The 15,327-nt window shown below is 46.1% G+C and overlaps 1 protein-coding gene and 1 pseudogene across 9 annotated transcripts in view; both read left to right on the forward strand.

Annotated features, from left to right (window-relative positions):
* Ncoa2 (nuclear receptor coactivator 2) overlaps positions 1 to 15,327 on the forward strand; it is a 236,340-nt gene that overhangs the window by 35,324 nt on the left and 185,689 nt on the right.
* LOC148005621 (U6 spliceosomal RNA) lies at positions 2,718 to 2,830 on the forward strand (annotated as a pseudogene).

Genomic DNA, 15,327 nt, shown 5'->3' on the forward strand with positions numbered 1-15,327 from the left:
TTAAAATGGGCAAGCAAAGCTAGAAGGCCAGGGCAGCATAAGGTGTTGCTGAATAACGCACCATTCTGTTTCTTTTCTTGAAGCCCTTCTAGACTGGCATCAGATGGAAATGGTAATACCCACCCCAGAGTCCCACACTGTCGGCACGAACAGACTGGAACACAACTGTCGACTTTTGTAGGACTTGCCTGGCTGCTTTAGAATAGTTGGTCACCCCTTCAGCACACACAGTGGTGCTCATTTTGTAGTGTGACTGGGAACTAGCACAGTTGAGGGCTGGCTGGGAGACTGATGTCCCGCATATGTGGGTTTGAGTCTTACCTCGTCTGTTTATGGCCCTGTGGCTGTAATCATCTGTGCGATTAACAGAGTCCCTAAAAGATAGTCCTGTTCACTGGTTTCTAGCAAAGAAGGGTGTAACTAACTAGTCATACTTTTACACATAAGGATTTCAATATGTATCTTTCCATTTAGTTCTCCCAAGATCTAGCCCATGCACATAATCCCAGCACTTGAGAAGCAGAAGCAGGTTATATCTGTGAATTTGATACAAATCAAGTTCCAGGACAGCCTGAGCTACATAAAACAGGGACATTGTCTCATTTAAAAAAAAAATGGGGGGTTGGGGATTTGGCTCAGTGGTAGAGCGCTTGCCTAGGAAGCGCAAGGCCCTGGGTTCGGTCCCCAGCTCCGGAAAAAAAAAAATTAAAAAAAAAAAAAAAAAAAAAAAAAGAAAAAAAAAATGGAGGGGCTGGAGAGATGGCTCAGTGGTTAGAGCACTGACTGCTCTTCCAGAGGTCCTGAGTTCAAATCCCAGCAACCACATGGTGGCTCACAACCATCTGTAATGGGATCTGATGCCTTCTTCCGGTGTGTCTGAAGGCAGCTACAGTGTATTCATATAAAATAAATAAATAAAATCTAAAAAAAAATGTAGAAGGATCCTTTCATGCTGTTTCTATTTTTGACTTAACATGGTTTCTCTTTGAAAGAATTACTTTCTCTTAAAAAGTCAACATTACTGTTAACAAATTATTACTAGCTGATTAACTATTTCCCTTGAGTGTCTCAGTTTTTTTTTTTCTTGCACTGCTTTTTCTATTATCTCCTCTGTTTTATACCCTCCTGCCCCTGCAGACTCTTTGGGAGTGTGTAGTTTTGCCCTCAGAATCAGCCCTTCTCTCTTTAGCCCATACAGTGAAACTTGAAGTGTTGCAGGGAACACTCCTTTTCCTGTGCTCTCCCTCGTCCATAGTGTTCCTGGTCCTGGCAGTCTGGGCCGTATGCCTTCTGTGCCGTGACTCTGAGCTGAGGCGATGTGCCATCTAACACCTCCTTCATCTTCATGTCATTCTTTGAGTCTCCTCCACTTTCATTTCTCTATCTCACTGTTATACCCACCAGTACTGTACGCTGTATCTGTTGTGGGAGAAACACTTTGTATTTGTTTGCTTTCTGAAACAGTCTAGCCTTGTCTGCCCTGTATGTAACTCATCGTGTAGACCAGGAGGCTTCAAACTCATAGATCTGCTGGCCTCTGGGTCCCCTAGAGTGCTGGAATTAGGGATGTAAACCACTGCGCCTGGCTCAAAAACATTATTTTATAGTAAGATAAAGAACATTTTGTCTCTAGAGTGTTTTAGATGATAAACCAGTATTTCGTTTCTTTTGAGTACTAAAAAATACAATTATATTTTTACTAAATATACAATATATAAAATATATAATGCAATAAATAATAAATTAAATATAATATTTGTGTATGTATACACATACATCAACTTTATAAATATAAAATTGCAAGCTTTGACAAATGTTTATAATAAGCTATTTAGGCAGAGGTGTATATAATTGGAAATTTTACTGTATTTTTAAGTCACCCCTGCTTTCACCCTTAGACTGGCAACCGTGACCTGAGTGCTCTCCGCAGTGTGAATAGAGGTTTACACCTTTGCACCGAGCTATTGAGTGAGTTAAGCTTTCTTACCATGGAGAGTACTCCAGAGCAGTCGCACCCCAGTCTGCACCCACACGCCCGGTGAAGGGCCTTTGTGCCCACTGCCGCAAAGCGGCCCTGAGTCTTGCTTTCTGGAGTGGTCCTACATAGGGTCCTACTTAGCATCTGAGAGAGCACTTGGTCACCAGTTGGGGACGCGGCCCTGCACCTGAGCTGCCCTCTCTTCACTTCTTGTTTCCTGTTTCCTGTGAGCGAGTGCTCAGCTGGCTCCAGCCTCCATGCCTGGCGCTGGCTGCCACTCTGATTGTCTGTTGTGTTAGCACAGTGACAAGAAAGTATCACATCGGGGTTGGGGATTCAGCTCAGTGGTAGAGCGCTTGCCTAGCAAGCGCAAGGCCCTGGGTTCGGTCCCCAGCTCTGAAAAAAAGAAAAGAAAAAAAAAAGTATCACATCTACTAAATGACATACATTTCCATCTCATAACACGGTTTTACTTAGATTTTTGTATTTAATAATTTTGATGAAGCTCCAATCTTCATGTAAACACTTTCTCCATAGACAAAGTGTTCAGTGATGGTAAGTTAGTGTCAGAAGCTCTTAAGAACCTAAGATCGGGCTCTGTGCTTCAAAACCACCCAGAGTAGTCTTACGAACCCAGGGCCTTGTGCTTCCTAGGTAAGCGCTCTACCACTGAGCTAAATCCCCAGCCCCACAATTTTCAATTGTCTTATTATTATTTTTTAATTTGACTCTTGAAAAGGTTTATCTTTGGCAAAACATATATTAAACTTGGGGCACTGCAGAGGCGACTAGCATGGGCCCTGAGCAAGGCTGGCGTGCAAACGTGTGTCATAAGAAGCATTCCATACTTTTAAAAGCTGCTCATCTTTATTGCAGTTAAATGAGGTGTCTGGCCTGGGTGCACATCGGGATAGAATTCCATAAGTAACATTTTAATTGGCAGAGATATTTCAGTTCACATAGGAAGGGAACTAGCAGGCCTGCGTTAGCGGCACACTGCTGGGTCACGGCTATGCTCAACTGCATCTGCAGTGAACTACAGTCCAGACGTGTTGGCATACCTGTGATTGGGATCTTGGGGCAGGAAGACAACAGGCTTTTGATCTGAATCTTGAGCCTGGAAGACACAGGCTTTCGATCTAGATCTTGGGGTGGGTTGGCACAGGCCGGTAATCCAGATCTTTCCGTACACCTTTACTTTGGGCCACACCTGCTGGAGGCCCGAGTGAGGAGAATGGAAGAAGGAAGGGCTTCCTCATTCCTGTCTGCTTGCACTCACTTTGCCAGCACGTCTGTTGGAACCTACTTCTTCAGTGGGATGCTACCTTATACAGAGGACCACTGGAGCCCCAGCCTCATGGGACTGAGCAGCTTCTGGGTTCTTGGACTTCCCATCCACAGCCACTCATTGTTGGGTTAGGTGGATTATAGCCTGCAAGTCATTCATTCCAATACTCACCCCATCCCCCAACGTGAAATATATGTATATATTTCATCTCCTAAGTTCTTCTCTAGAGAACCCTGACTAATACAGCTAGGGATGGGCTGGCTGGGGTGACAAGGGCATCAAGGCTTCTAGTGGCCTCTTAAGGATGTGTAATGAGCTGTCCTTAAATGCCAGTGTTCTGTTAGTGTTATTGATTAATTCATAGTGAATGTTGGTAGGGCAGCTTACAATTCGTGTGTTTGTCTTGGGACTGTAGTAGCTTGCAAGGTGAGATGAAGGCATGAATAGTGAATTTTCAGGAAATTGTACCAGAGAAAGTGCTAACTTCTTGGGCTGTGACCAGTTTGTCTGGAGACTGATGGCTGTGTAGCATACACCAATCTCATTGTTTCTCCACGCTCACTACAGTTTTAATGCGGGTGCCGTGGTTCCCTCCTTGGTCCTAAGCTGACTTTGGAGGCATTAAAAATGTTTGCTTGATGGTTCTAGATGATCAGTGGCTTAGTACAGGGGCTGCTGCTGTGTTTAATATGCAGCAGGTTTTTCCTACAGTCCTGCCTTAAGGTGGAGCATCTGTCTGTCTGACACTCATGGTGTCTGTGGTCTTTTGTCAGCTTCTCAAGACTGTCTTTTGATAAACAAGCACTTTTGATTTTGATCGTTATCTCTGTTGCTTTTAGAGCCATGTCAGAGGTTGCAAAGGCTGACCTGTGTGATTATGGGAGTTTCTGTCTTTGGTAGGAGCTAGGCAGGGTTCACCTCCATTCCTTTCCATGTGACTTCAGGCATGGCTGAAATCATTTGCCCACAGGCGTCCATCTTGCTTTTCTTCTGTTCCTAGTTCAGTTGCTGTGATTGTGCCTGTGCCGTCTTGGTGCAGTTTTAGGATTGGGTGGTGAAGGTCTCTCAACACTGCTCCCTTACACTATTGCTGGGTTACTTGGGATTCTGATGTCTCTATGAATTTGAGGATTCTTTTTCTATTTGTATACAAAAGACCATTGTAATTTTGACAGACTATGCTGGCTCTGTAGACTTTGGGTATTTGTCTTTTTAACAGTAGCCTGGTGTTTGCCCAGGCTCAGTCTGGGGTTTTTATCAGAGTGGGTGTGGTTTTCAGTGCATAGTCCTTACCTCCTTGACTGTTAGTCCTGAGTATTGTGGTCTTTTGGATTTGCTGTCATATTGAACAACTGAATTGATAGCAGAATTACATGACAAGCACGCTTCAAGCAAGGAGAATTACATGACAAGCATGCTTCAAGCAAAGAGAATTCACCGAGCAGGGCTTTTTGACCTCCAGCAGGGGAGACAGATCACAAGACACTCAAAGTGCAGAAAGAACTATCTTAGGAGAATGAGTGCATGTAACCATAAGGAAAGCCAATAGATGCCGAGAGTGCCGGGGGACGGCCGGGGGATGGCCGGGGGATGGCCGGGGGACGGCTGGGAGGTCACTGTAGGCCAGACAGCCGATGCTCCTGGCTTAGTGAGCACAGCTAGCTTTGTAGTGACTTCAATGAGATGTTTCACAGTGCGGTGATGGGCTCTGGATCCTAACACCTCCACAAGGGTAGAAGGAGGAAAAGCAAACCCTTGTGTTCTGTTCTTAAGTGTCTCCACTAGTTTCAAAATGGTAGGCAACCAGAACTGATGAGTGCCTCACTTCTAGGGAGGAAAGGTATTTCCTTACAGCAATTAAACACATCTTTCATATTGAAACATGTAATATTTGGTATTTCCTAGGCATCATCCTTTCTTTGTGCCTATTTTAAGTCTGGACAGTGGTCTCTATTCAGTTTTTAGTTTGCAAGTGATATTTTCTTGGGGGTCCTGTAGTCTCTGAGCTGCTGGAACATCACTGGTGGGCGACTGCACTGCTGCTTCAGGAACACTTGGAAGTGAAGCTCCTTGTACAGGAGACGGGCCTTTTGGGCCTCTCCGTGGTCTTTGTAAACCTTGCAGCAGGTTGATGTTCAGACTTAGTTAGGTTGCAGGTGAACTTGGGAGAGAGGTGTCCCTCAGACTCAGGAGGGCAGACTGTGTCTTTTTACTTTTTTTTTTTTTTAAGATTTATTTATTGTATATGAGTACACTGTAGCTGTCTTCAGACATACCAGAAGAAGGCATCAGATCTCATCACAGATGGTTGTGAGCCACCATGTGGTTGCTGGGATCTGAACTCAGGACCTCAGGAAGAGGAGTCGGTGCTCTTAACCACTGAGCCATCTCTCCAGCCCCAGACTGTGTCTTTTATTGTCAACTATGTCCCTGGACACCGCTGTCAGTGGCAGGCTTCCTGAGGAACTTTGGGTATAGCTTGGGGACATTTCTTAGCTGAGGGCTTTGGACAGTGTTTCAGAGTTAGAATATGACCGAAAACAGTCTCTAGTAGAATAGAGATTCGATGGCAATAGTTTTTGATTTCCCTTTCTGCTGTTATTTTACTCATTGCTTTGTCTCTAGAATAGTATTTGGTGGAGCAGAGCCTCAGCCAATCAATAGGGATTGAATGAGTGCCCTTGAGAACTCCATACTGGCTTATGTTTAAAGTCACCCCCCTTAGAAGAATGGTTATGTGGTCTCACTAGTGAGGGGCAACACACGTCTTCCTTAATCTTCTTCATATTGATCATGGTTTTTCTGGCCACGTGCCATACATACAGCTGACATAGTAATGAGATATAAGTACGTCAGATAACTCAATCAGCATTCATTTCCCAATATATAATAGCTTAATTTTGTTGAATTTGCATTTTCAATGTTATAGATAGTGTGCTAATTGCCAGTGTCAGTATGTATTGGACAGCTGACAAAGCTAGCATTTGAGGACCAACATCTGTACCAAATACCTTTAATTATAGCAGGCTTTATCTTGATTTGTCCCATAAATAAATTCATTCTATTGGAACTGTTCAAATTCTGGTAATCACCTGCTTTTCTAGAATCTGCCACACACGCGGTGTACACCTCTACTCTGAAGCCAAGCTGCTCTCACTTTCTTTTAAAAGGTGCACATTTAATATGTGATTTTGTGTGTGCTTACACCTGTGCACACTGTGATACATGTGTGGTGAGCAGGTCAGTCCCCTCATCCTGATATCATGACCCATGGATAAAACGCAGGTTGCCAGGAGACATCTCAGCAGCAGCCGTTCTGTTGTTTTAGAGACTGCTATTCTGTGCAGGATGCTTTAGTGGATCAATCTTGATGTCATTGTCCTTAGCTTTGCACTCTTTGCAAGTACCCAAGACATGCAGACGTGTCACTGACCTTGTCCTCGTTTGTACTTGAATAGGAGCACACGGTTACAGCTCCTTCTTTTCTGGTTTTGTTTTTATTTATGAGGCAGGGTCTGTGCAGCTCAGGCTGGCCTCAAGCTTGCTTTGTAGGTGAGGCTGTCCCTTGAAGTTCTGCTCCCCTCTACACCTATCTAAGTGTTGGGCTCAAAGGCGTCACCACCACAGAAACTTCTGTGGTGCTGGGGCTTTGCACAGGGCTTTCGAGTCCTCTGCTGAGTGCAGCTCCAGCTCCAGTCTTATTTATGCCATTGAGATAGAGAGCGAGCGCGGGAGGGAGAGGGGGGGAGAGGGAGGGAGAGAGGAAGGGAGAGAGGGGGAGAGGGAGAGAGAGAATTGTGTGGGTGTGTTTGTGTTCACCCGCGTGTGTGCGTGTGTGCGTGTGTGCATGCCTGCCTGTCTGTCTGGGAAAGGCTGCTTTTTGAGGGATTCCTTCTCCTGTGATCACCCCAAAGAGTGACCACATGGCTAATGACCGCATAGCTCAGGTCACTCTGTGGTCTAGGTCATTATAAACATCTGATCTAAGAACAGTGTATATTTTCCTATCTTTCATGCTTCGGAATGGGTTTGGAATAACAGCAGAGACTTCTGTTCTACTCTTAGGAGACGGGAGATTGGCCCAAGTAAACTACTTTGTTTTGGACGGGGAAAGGTGGGGGTCGAATGGCTCTCGTTAGTGTTACAGCATGTGTGATGGAGTCCAGAGCCAGGGCTTGGCAGACGTTTGCGGAATGAAGATAAAAAGGAGACTGGTGTTCAGGCAGTGTGCACAGCTCCCTACTCTCAGCCAGGCTGTTTATAAGCGCCCCTGAAGGTCACTGGAGAGCTGGAGTGGACCCCGGCAGTGATTGGACAGTAGCACACAGGGTCACATACTGTCCTTCTGTTGTAGAGCTCACAGCACAGTGAGTGACCTTGGAGCTGGGGCTGGCTACTGCTGGCACGACACTCAGCTGTGGGCAGCAGAAAGGGTAGGTCGGCAGTCTCTTACCCAGGTCCTCCCACAGGAGACGTGCATGTCTCTGGACAGTTGGCTTTCACTCACACCTTCAGTTTGTTTTTCTTTTTGGCTATGCTGAGATTGAACAGAGAGCCTCGGGTATACTAGGCAAGCCTTCTACTACTGACCCACTGACCTGCATTTCCCGTCCTGTAGACCGTAGTTAGTTCTTTGTTTCATTTTTAAGGTCTCTTTCACCAATTCTGCCAAAATAGGCTTTCCATTTTATACACGCCAACTTGCTTTTTAAAACTTCCTGTTAATTATAATACAAAAAGTTTTTTCTTCAAACACTTAAGTGGTGGGCTTACTTAACTTGGTGATAAATTCTCTGATCTCAACCGTAAGTCAGGTTGCCGCAGTAGTCACAATGGTTTGCCTTAATAATTTGGGTCCGACAACTTAATATGTTCTAACGGGAAGAAATCCCATCATTAAAGGGAGGGTGTTCACACTCTTGGGTGGTTTGGATGATCTGTAATATTGACACTATGTGCAGAAGGAAACCTGGCTTCTGCCTAACGCGCTGTGTACGCTCATCTACAGAGGATGGCCAAGTTCCTTAGAAACACAGTCCAGGTTCATCTGACTAGCCCGTTTGATCATGGAGAATGAATAGTAGGTAGATTGTCATTTCACAAAGAACAGGGAATGTGAGAGTTTATGTCACAGAGCGACAATAATTAGTCTTGGTTTTCAGTTACTATGTGCATTGGTCCATGACTAAGATGTATTTCTTTCTTTCTTTCTTTTTTTTGGAGCTGAGGACCGAACCCAGGGCCTTGCGCTTTCTAGGCAAGCACTCTACCACTGAGCTAAATCCCCAGCCCCGATGTATTTCTTTCTTAACTGTTGTCATCTTTACTGTGGACACATTCACAGTAATGGGCAACAAGTAAGTTTAGTTACACGGACAATTGGTAGAGTTGTCCCATGGGAAGCCCATATAGTTTTGGATGCGTGGGATACTATTTGGAAATTTTAAAGAATTGACATGCCACAATCGATTTTGTTACATACCTGCAACCTTTGTGGGCATAGGGAAGGTGCTTTATGTAGTTTATACCAGTGTGTGTGGTGAGAGAGCCTTGGTTTTCGAACTACAAATACTGGTTCCAGTCTCAAATCATGACCCACACAAACCCAGGAACGTTGGTGATCTTTTTCAACTAGGTTCAACTTCCTCATTCAAAAAGGAAAGCAACCTACCCTTAGACAAAGAGACGTACTTTGGAGTAGAGTAGATGTTTAGAAATATTTATTAAATAAGTTAAAAGACTGTTAAATCATAGCAGACTAGTGATGATTATTTTAAAGCATTACTTTAAGTATTCTGTTAAAAATAACTTACAAGGCTAATTGGATCATGTGCATGGAGAGAATCCTTCTGACACTTTGACAACTTAAAATGAGCTGTAATTAGAGAAGAATGCATTCCTCTTGTGTTTTCAGAAATGTTTGTGTACATATGCAAACTGTGTTGAGGCCAGAGGCCACCTCTCTTACTAGCTTGGAACTAGCTGATTGGGCAAGACTGACTGGCAAGACTCCTTCTGTCTGTATCTGTCGGTCCATCCTTCCTCCCTCCACCCCCCTTCCTTCTTTCTTTTCTTTGTCTTTATTTAGGTGAGGCTTAGACTTGAACTGGTCCTTGGAGTTGCTCACCAGACAGGCAGGTGCATCACTTAGCCTACAAATCACTCTTTTGATAAAAGCCAAACGGTGATCAGATAAGGAATTAGAATATGCAACAATATGCAAGATACAAACTAGAGACTACGTAGACCCCCAAATCAACGAACTCCAAATGAACCCTGTGAGGGAATACACCCAGATGAAGAGGATTCGTGAGTAACCCATCTGACCTGGGTGATGCTCATGTGTAAATTATATCCACTCGGGTGAAAAGTAGGGGCACGCTCACATGACGTCTAACTTTTGCCTAACTTTTCTTCTATTCTTGCTTGGTGTGTGTGTGTGTGTGAGCACATGTGTGCGCATGTGTGCGTGTGCGCCTGTTGCCTTATTTAGCAGAGCTGGTAGCTGTGGAGGGTGGGCCGTCATAGTATGCTTTGTCGTTAGTTTTCAGAGGATCCATTGAAAATCATATGCTGGTTAGTCCCGCTACATTTTAAGGAATTTTGAACAAATGATTGGCTTTGGTTTTATGAAAGAAAACCCTTTCTGAGAACATACCAGCTGCTCAGTCTGTGAGGCTGCTAGACTCAGCGGTCCCAGCCTGGTGCTGCAGGCTTCCGAGGAGCCCGAGAGAGCTGCTGGGCTTGAACATGGACATGGATGGGTTCATGTTGGAATGCCAAAGATGGTGGCAGAGGAGGATGGCGTAGGAACAGCACCCAAGCAGAGGCTCAACCCGGGAAGGCGTGAAGGAGGGTGGCAGACAAAACTACAGCTTTCTTTCCCTTTGGACTTTCTCATATGGAACCACCCACCCACCTAAATCCCGTCATGCTGGCGACTGAGGTTAGCCATCATAGCCACTGCAGAGCAGATCTCTCGTAGATACTGTGCTTAAGTTGTTAATATGCTAGGCATTCTGTTGGAGGTATGGAAACATTTGATCTTGCCATTACTTAAAATGAGGCTTTATATGCATCTGAGGTAGATGTTATATGTTAAATAAAATTCATTGGACATACAGCAGTGAGCTGATGCGGATATCCCTTAAGACTGAACATTAAGGAGGCTGTAACTGGTGTGACAGGAAGTCTGGCTGAGTTATTTTTATAAAAGTTAGTTTGGGATAAAGAGCTCCCTTATGCATGCACTGGAGTGTGAACTTGTAGAAATTCACCCTGCTACGTCGTGCAGATGTAGAGCATGCTCACGATGGCGTCCAGGGTAGAGCGTCACAGAGGCAGGGACAAGACATGGTTTGTCATCTTGCGAGATGCATGAAGGGATCCCAGGCGTCAGAGTTCAGCATCTGATGGAGAGCTGGCTTGTGGGTCCACAGTGTTGGGACCACCCTTCTCTTCGCTCAGTCCTTTCAGAACCTTTGCTAATCATTTTTCCTTTGATTTGCAGCTGTCAGTGTACTTCATCTGTTAGAGGCCCTCAGGTCTTTGAGTTTATTGTTGAGGCAATTTTAGTAACACGCTTTTCTACAATATTTTCTGTTACATATCACTTTCTTTTTCTATGCAAATGTGTGGGTCCCACATCTACACTTTTTTTTTATTTCATGTATATGAGTACACTGTAGGTGTCAGACACACCAGAAGAGGGCATCGGATCCCATTACAGATGGTTGTGAGCCACCATGTGGTGGCTGGGAATTGAACTCAGGACCTCTGCAAGAGCAGTCAGTGCTCTTAACCGCTGAGCCATCTCTCCAGCCCTACATATCACTTTCAACTGTCAGCCACAAGCTCTCTGTTTTCCTGTCTCTTCAGCGTCTGTGACCGTACTTACTTCCTCCATGCTTTACAGCTACCTCACTCCTGCTCTCCCGCTTTTAGGCAAGAGCTTCAGCATGGCGCTACGGCCCATTTGATTTCCTCGGTGCGGTGTGTTTACCCTTGTTGCTGCTTCACTGTTCTTACTGTGATCCAGCTGAGCACCTTGTGCACACTGGGCCATGTATTCTCCCATTGAACTAAACACACAAGCTGGCATCATGTGCGTCATGTTTTGCCCCCAGCATGATGCTCTTAGCCACCAGGTCCCTGATGAGCTAGCTTGGTTGACGGAGCTGAGTCTCTGGCCAGTCCCCCCATGGCTGGGGCTAGCTCTCCGTTGGCTTTCAGTCATTTTAAAATGGCTTTTCTTCTGGACTCTGCTGGTGAGCTCTTATTTACCTCATTCCTCCGATGTCACCACCTTCGAGTAGCTTCTAAATCTACAGATTTCAGCCTGACCTTGCTTGAAGCTCTGCTTGCTTGACACTTTCAGTGTCACATAACTAAGTGAAACCAAGTACTTCCCCCACCCAAACCAGTTCTTGCCCAGGTCCCCTCGTTTCTGTGGCTGGCACTGCTGCACACCTATCTGGGAGCAGTCACCTTGCTTCTTTGTGCATGTCTCTTTCTGCCTCACCTGCTCTCCTCATGCAGACCACTTCCCAGGCCCTCCCAGAGAGGACTGTTGTCCTTGCACCCCTTCAGCTGCCTGCTTGCCCACACCCTCCCTTGGGATTTAGGACTCTGACTAAAGTTAAAGCAGAAGGTGCCTTATGTAGCCTGGTCTTTTGTAACACTGACCAGTCACAGTCGTGTGCATTTGTTACCTTTTCTGACCTCGCTGGTCCAATGATGGAGAAAAGAATTTGGGCCCTGCTGCCCTCCCCAGGTTCAGTTCTTGGGGAACTCCACTGCCCACATCTCTGCTGTGGAGAGGAGTGAAGGGTCTCCTATAACTTTTGCAAACCACACAGTGTCCGTGTCTGGAGGCCTTGCCTTTCACCTCAGTTCTGTGGTGTGCAGCTTGCACATCTGTGTTGAGGCTCCTACTGGGAGGAGCCTCTCGTACTCCTCCCCCTCTTGTTGTCTAAGCAGTTAGCACAGACCGGAAACATTGATTGAGAATAGTTAAACTGATTGCAGTTGGGTTTAGTTTCCTTTAATGAGGCCCCTAAGACGCTTGGTTACCCTGCCATCTCACAGGGCAGCAAACCTACCCACGCCACAGACACCACTGCTGCCTCGAAAGCCTGCTCCTGGGTGGCTGGCGTCCGTGGGCTATTCTGTTTCTAACGGCATAGCGAGGCTTTGCCTTGAAGTGGACATTCATTGATTATGCTCTAGCAGGCCTGACTTTTATATATTTCCTTCCTTTAAAATACATTTTGGTATAGTATCTCAACAGCTCATGATTGTATTATAAAACCTAAGAGCTACTGTGTTTGAATAAGTGAGTTTGTAAACAGCAGCAGCCAGCCCCCTGGGCTTCAGCTGATCTTCACCTGTGGAACAAGGGCTCTAAGAGACGGCAGCTTATTCACAGTTGGCTCCGAACCTGCCATTACATCTTAAGCTGATGGTTTCTGCGATTATTAAAGTGGTGGCTGTGAAGGGGAAATCACGATGAGCCCGCCTTAGCCTGTCAGGAGGCTGAGCCTAGTGGGAGCCCACCCTGTTGAAAGAGTTGGGCATAACTGGGAATGGATAGTCAGGAAGGCACCGAGGGGAGAAATCAGCTCCAGCTTCTGGGCACCGGCAGGACATGTCTGGCCGGGGACGTGTCTACTCTCACAGCCTTTCGTGATAACACAGTGTCTTCATTTTGAGAAAGGAAACCACTGCCTTGGCATTTTTAGAGGAGAGCAGCCAGCCCAGGTTCAGACTGATAAGTCCTTTCAGGGACGATCTGAATCAAGCGTTGGCAGACAAACCAGTACTGTGCTCTTTGCAGACCCAGGCCTGCAACAGCAACAGGGATGTTGCGAGACGACGTAATCATCATTGAGCAGTCACTTTGAGACTTACGCCCAGTGGCTGTAAACAGTTATTAAAAGCTGTGACACAGGTCAGAATGGCGGAGCCAGGGCGAAGGCCAGGAAAGCGCTTCTGTGCAGCTTTGAATCCACAGGGAAATGCACTCCCATTTGAAATGTTGTGTGCTTAAATGGGTAGTGTTTGCCTGTGTGTGTACCCGTGTGTGGTAGTGTACAGCCTTCTTTCCAGCAGAGACAGGTGAATCTGTGAGTCTGAGGCCAGTCTGCTCTACATAGTGGGTTCCAGACCAGTGAGAGCTGCAGAGTGAAACCAAAACCAAAACCAAACAAACAGAAAAAGACTTTGTTGTTTCTGCACATTAGAGACCTTCTCAGGGAGCCCATTTCTGGTCAGTACTAGGGCAGAGTGTAGACTCTAGGCCCTAGAGGCTCCCTAGAGGAGGGAAGACCATTTGTAGGAGAAGCAGCCTGTGCCCTTAGGTTTGGGATGGGGCAGACCTGGCAGTGTGGTAGGAGATGGTTGGCTCTGGGGCCTGGGTTGTAAGGTTTGGTCAAGGCTCAGCGCTGGCTGCTCCCCAGTTCAGCTATTTGAACTTGCCCCTTTTCTGCCCAGCACTGTCTTCTGGCCTCTGGGCAAGCTGCTTTGCACCATTTTTATCTGCTTGCTTAAAAGCGGTGTGTGTGTGTGAGTGTATGTGTGTATAAGTGTGTGTGTGTGTGTGTGTGTGTGTAGTAGGGTGGATGTGTGTGTGTGTGAGAGAGTGTGTGTGAGTGTGTGTGTGTGTGTGTGTGTGTGTGTGTGTGTGTGTAGTAGGGTGGATGTACTTTAGAGAGCATTGGCAGAAGCCATTAGGGACATGAAGTTAGTGAGAAAACCTTTCTTGCGCTTAAGGTCTCATTGCTAAAACAGACCCAAAATAATATAATTTTACAAGGTGCCTGACGGAGGCCAAGTGTGTGTCCTTCTTCCTAGAAGTTGATTGGTTGCATCTGACTCCTGTGGGTTGTTGAGTAGCTCCCACTTGAATTGCTTGTTTCTTTGTCCCTTTAGAGTTGTTTAATGTCACCGGCTGGGTGGCTAAAGTTGCAGTAAGTCTACTTTACACATGCTTTGAAATTTTTTTTTTCTTTTTCTATTTTTCGGAGCTGGGGACCGAACCCAGGGCCTCAGTGGTAGGCAAGCGCTCTACCATTGAGCTAAATCCCCAACCCATGCTTTGAAATTTTATCTGGCTGAAAACCGAAAGTTTTGAACTTGAAGAAACCCTGGCTGAAGATGAACGTCAGGAGCCCCATGTGACACATTTACAAGTTCTGTGACGGAACTGCCTGTGAAGGCCTGGGAGGGGATTAGCCCGTGTCCGCATGTGTCCGAGCTCCCGATTAACTCCTGGGAAGCAACCGTATTACATTCTGGGCGATCCTTTGGAGCTGTATGAAATGATAATTTAGCTTTCAGATGTGGTTGGTCTTTAGGCCTCTCTTCTAACTGCTAACACCATGCTGTGACAGGGTTAAATGTTTCCAGGCGTGGCTGAAGCAAGCGCTTGGCTGTGAACTGACTCTAGATTACCGCTGCTGTGATTCACCACACACCGGCAGTTTGGCATGGCACTGGATGCAGCATGCTAGCATCAACTCCACTTGAGACAGGTTTCATGTTCAATAAACGATCTGCCTCCTTGAGACAGTTTAATGTTTATTATCTTTTATGAAGTTTAGAACTGCATTCTGAATTCTTAAGTTTTGTTAATAAACGGGCCTTGACATACATAATCCTGACACACACCCGACACCCCATGAAGAACATAACTGTCCTGATGTCTTTTTCCACTTCTCTCTTTTCCTCTCCGTGTCTTGCTTTGATCCCTGCCCGGGCTCAAAGAGAAGCTCTGCCTGCCTGCCTGCCTGCCTGCCTGCCTGATTGTTTCCTTCTCCACTCGCTCTAGCATGTTCGCCAGTGCTCTGTTGTTTGTGTCAATGTTGCTTGTGGGTGGAGAGGCCTTGTGCAGCCCTAGCCCCCTGGTTAGAAGCAGGGCTAGCAGACAGGGCTGAAGGAGAATTGGAGGGCTGGCCCTGTGTAACAGAATGGCTGCTGAGTGGCACTGAGGGCCAGCTCTCTGTAGCCCAGGGCTGCCTCCCTTCAGTACCTGCCTTCACAACTCCTGTGCTGCTCTTCTGCC

The sequence above is a fragment of the Rattus norvegicus genome, chromosome 5 (genome assembly GCF_021556685.1).
Source record: "Rattus norvegicus strain SHRSP/BbbUtx chromosome 5, alternate assembly SHRSP_T2T, whole genome shotgun sequence".
NCBI lineage: Eukaryota > Metazoa > Chordata > Mammalia > Rodentia > Muridae > Rattus > Rattus norvegicus.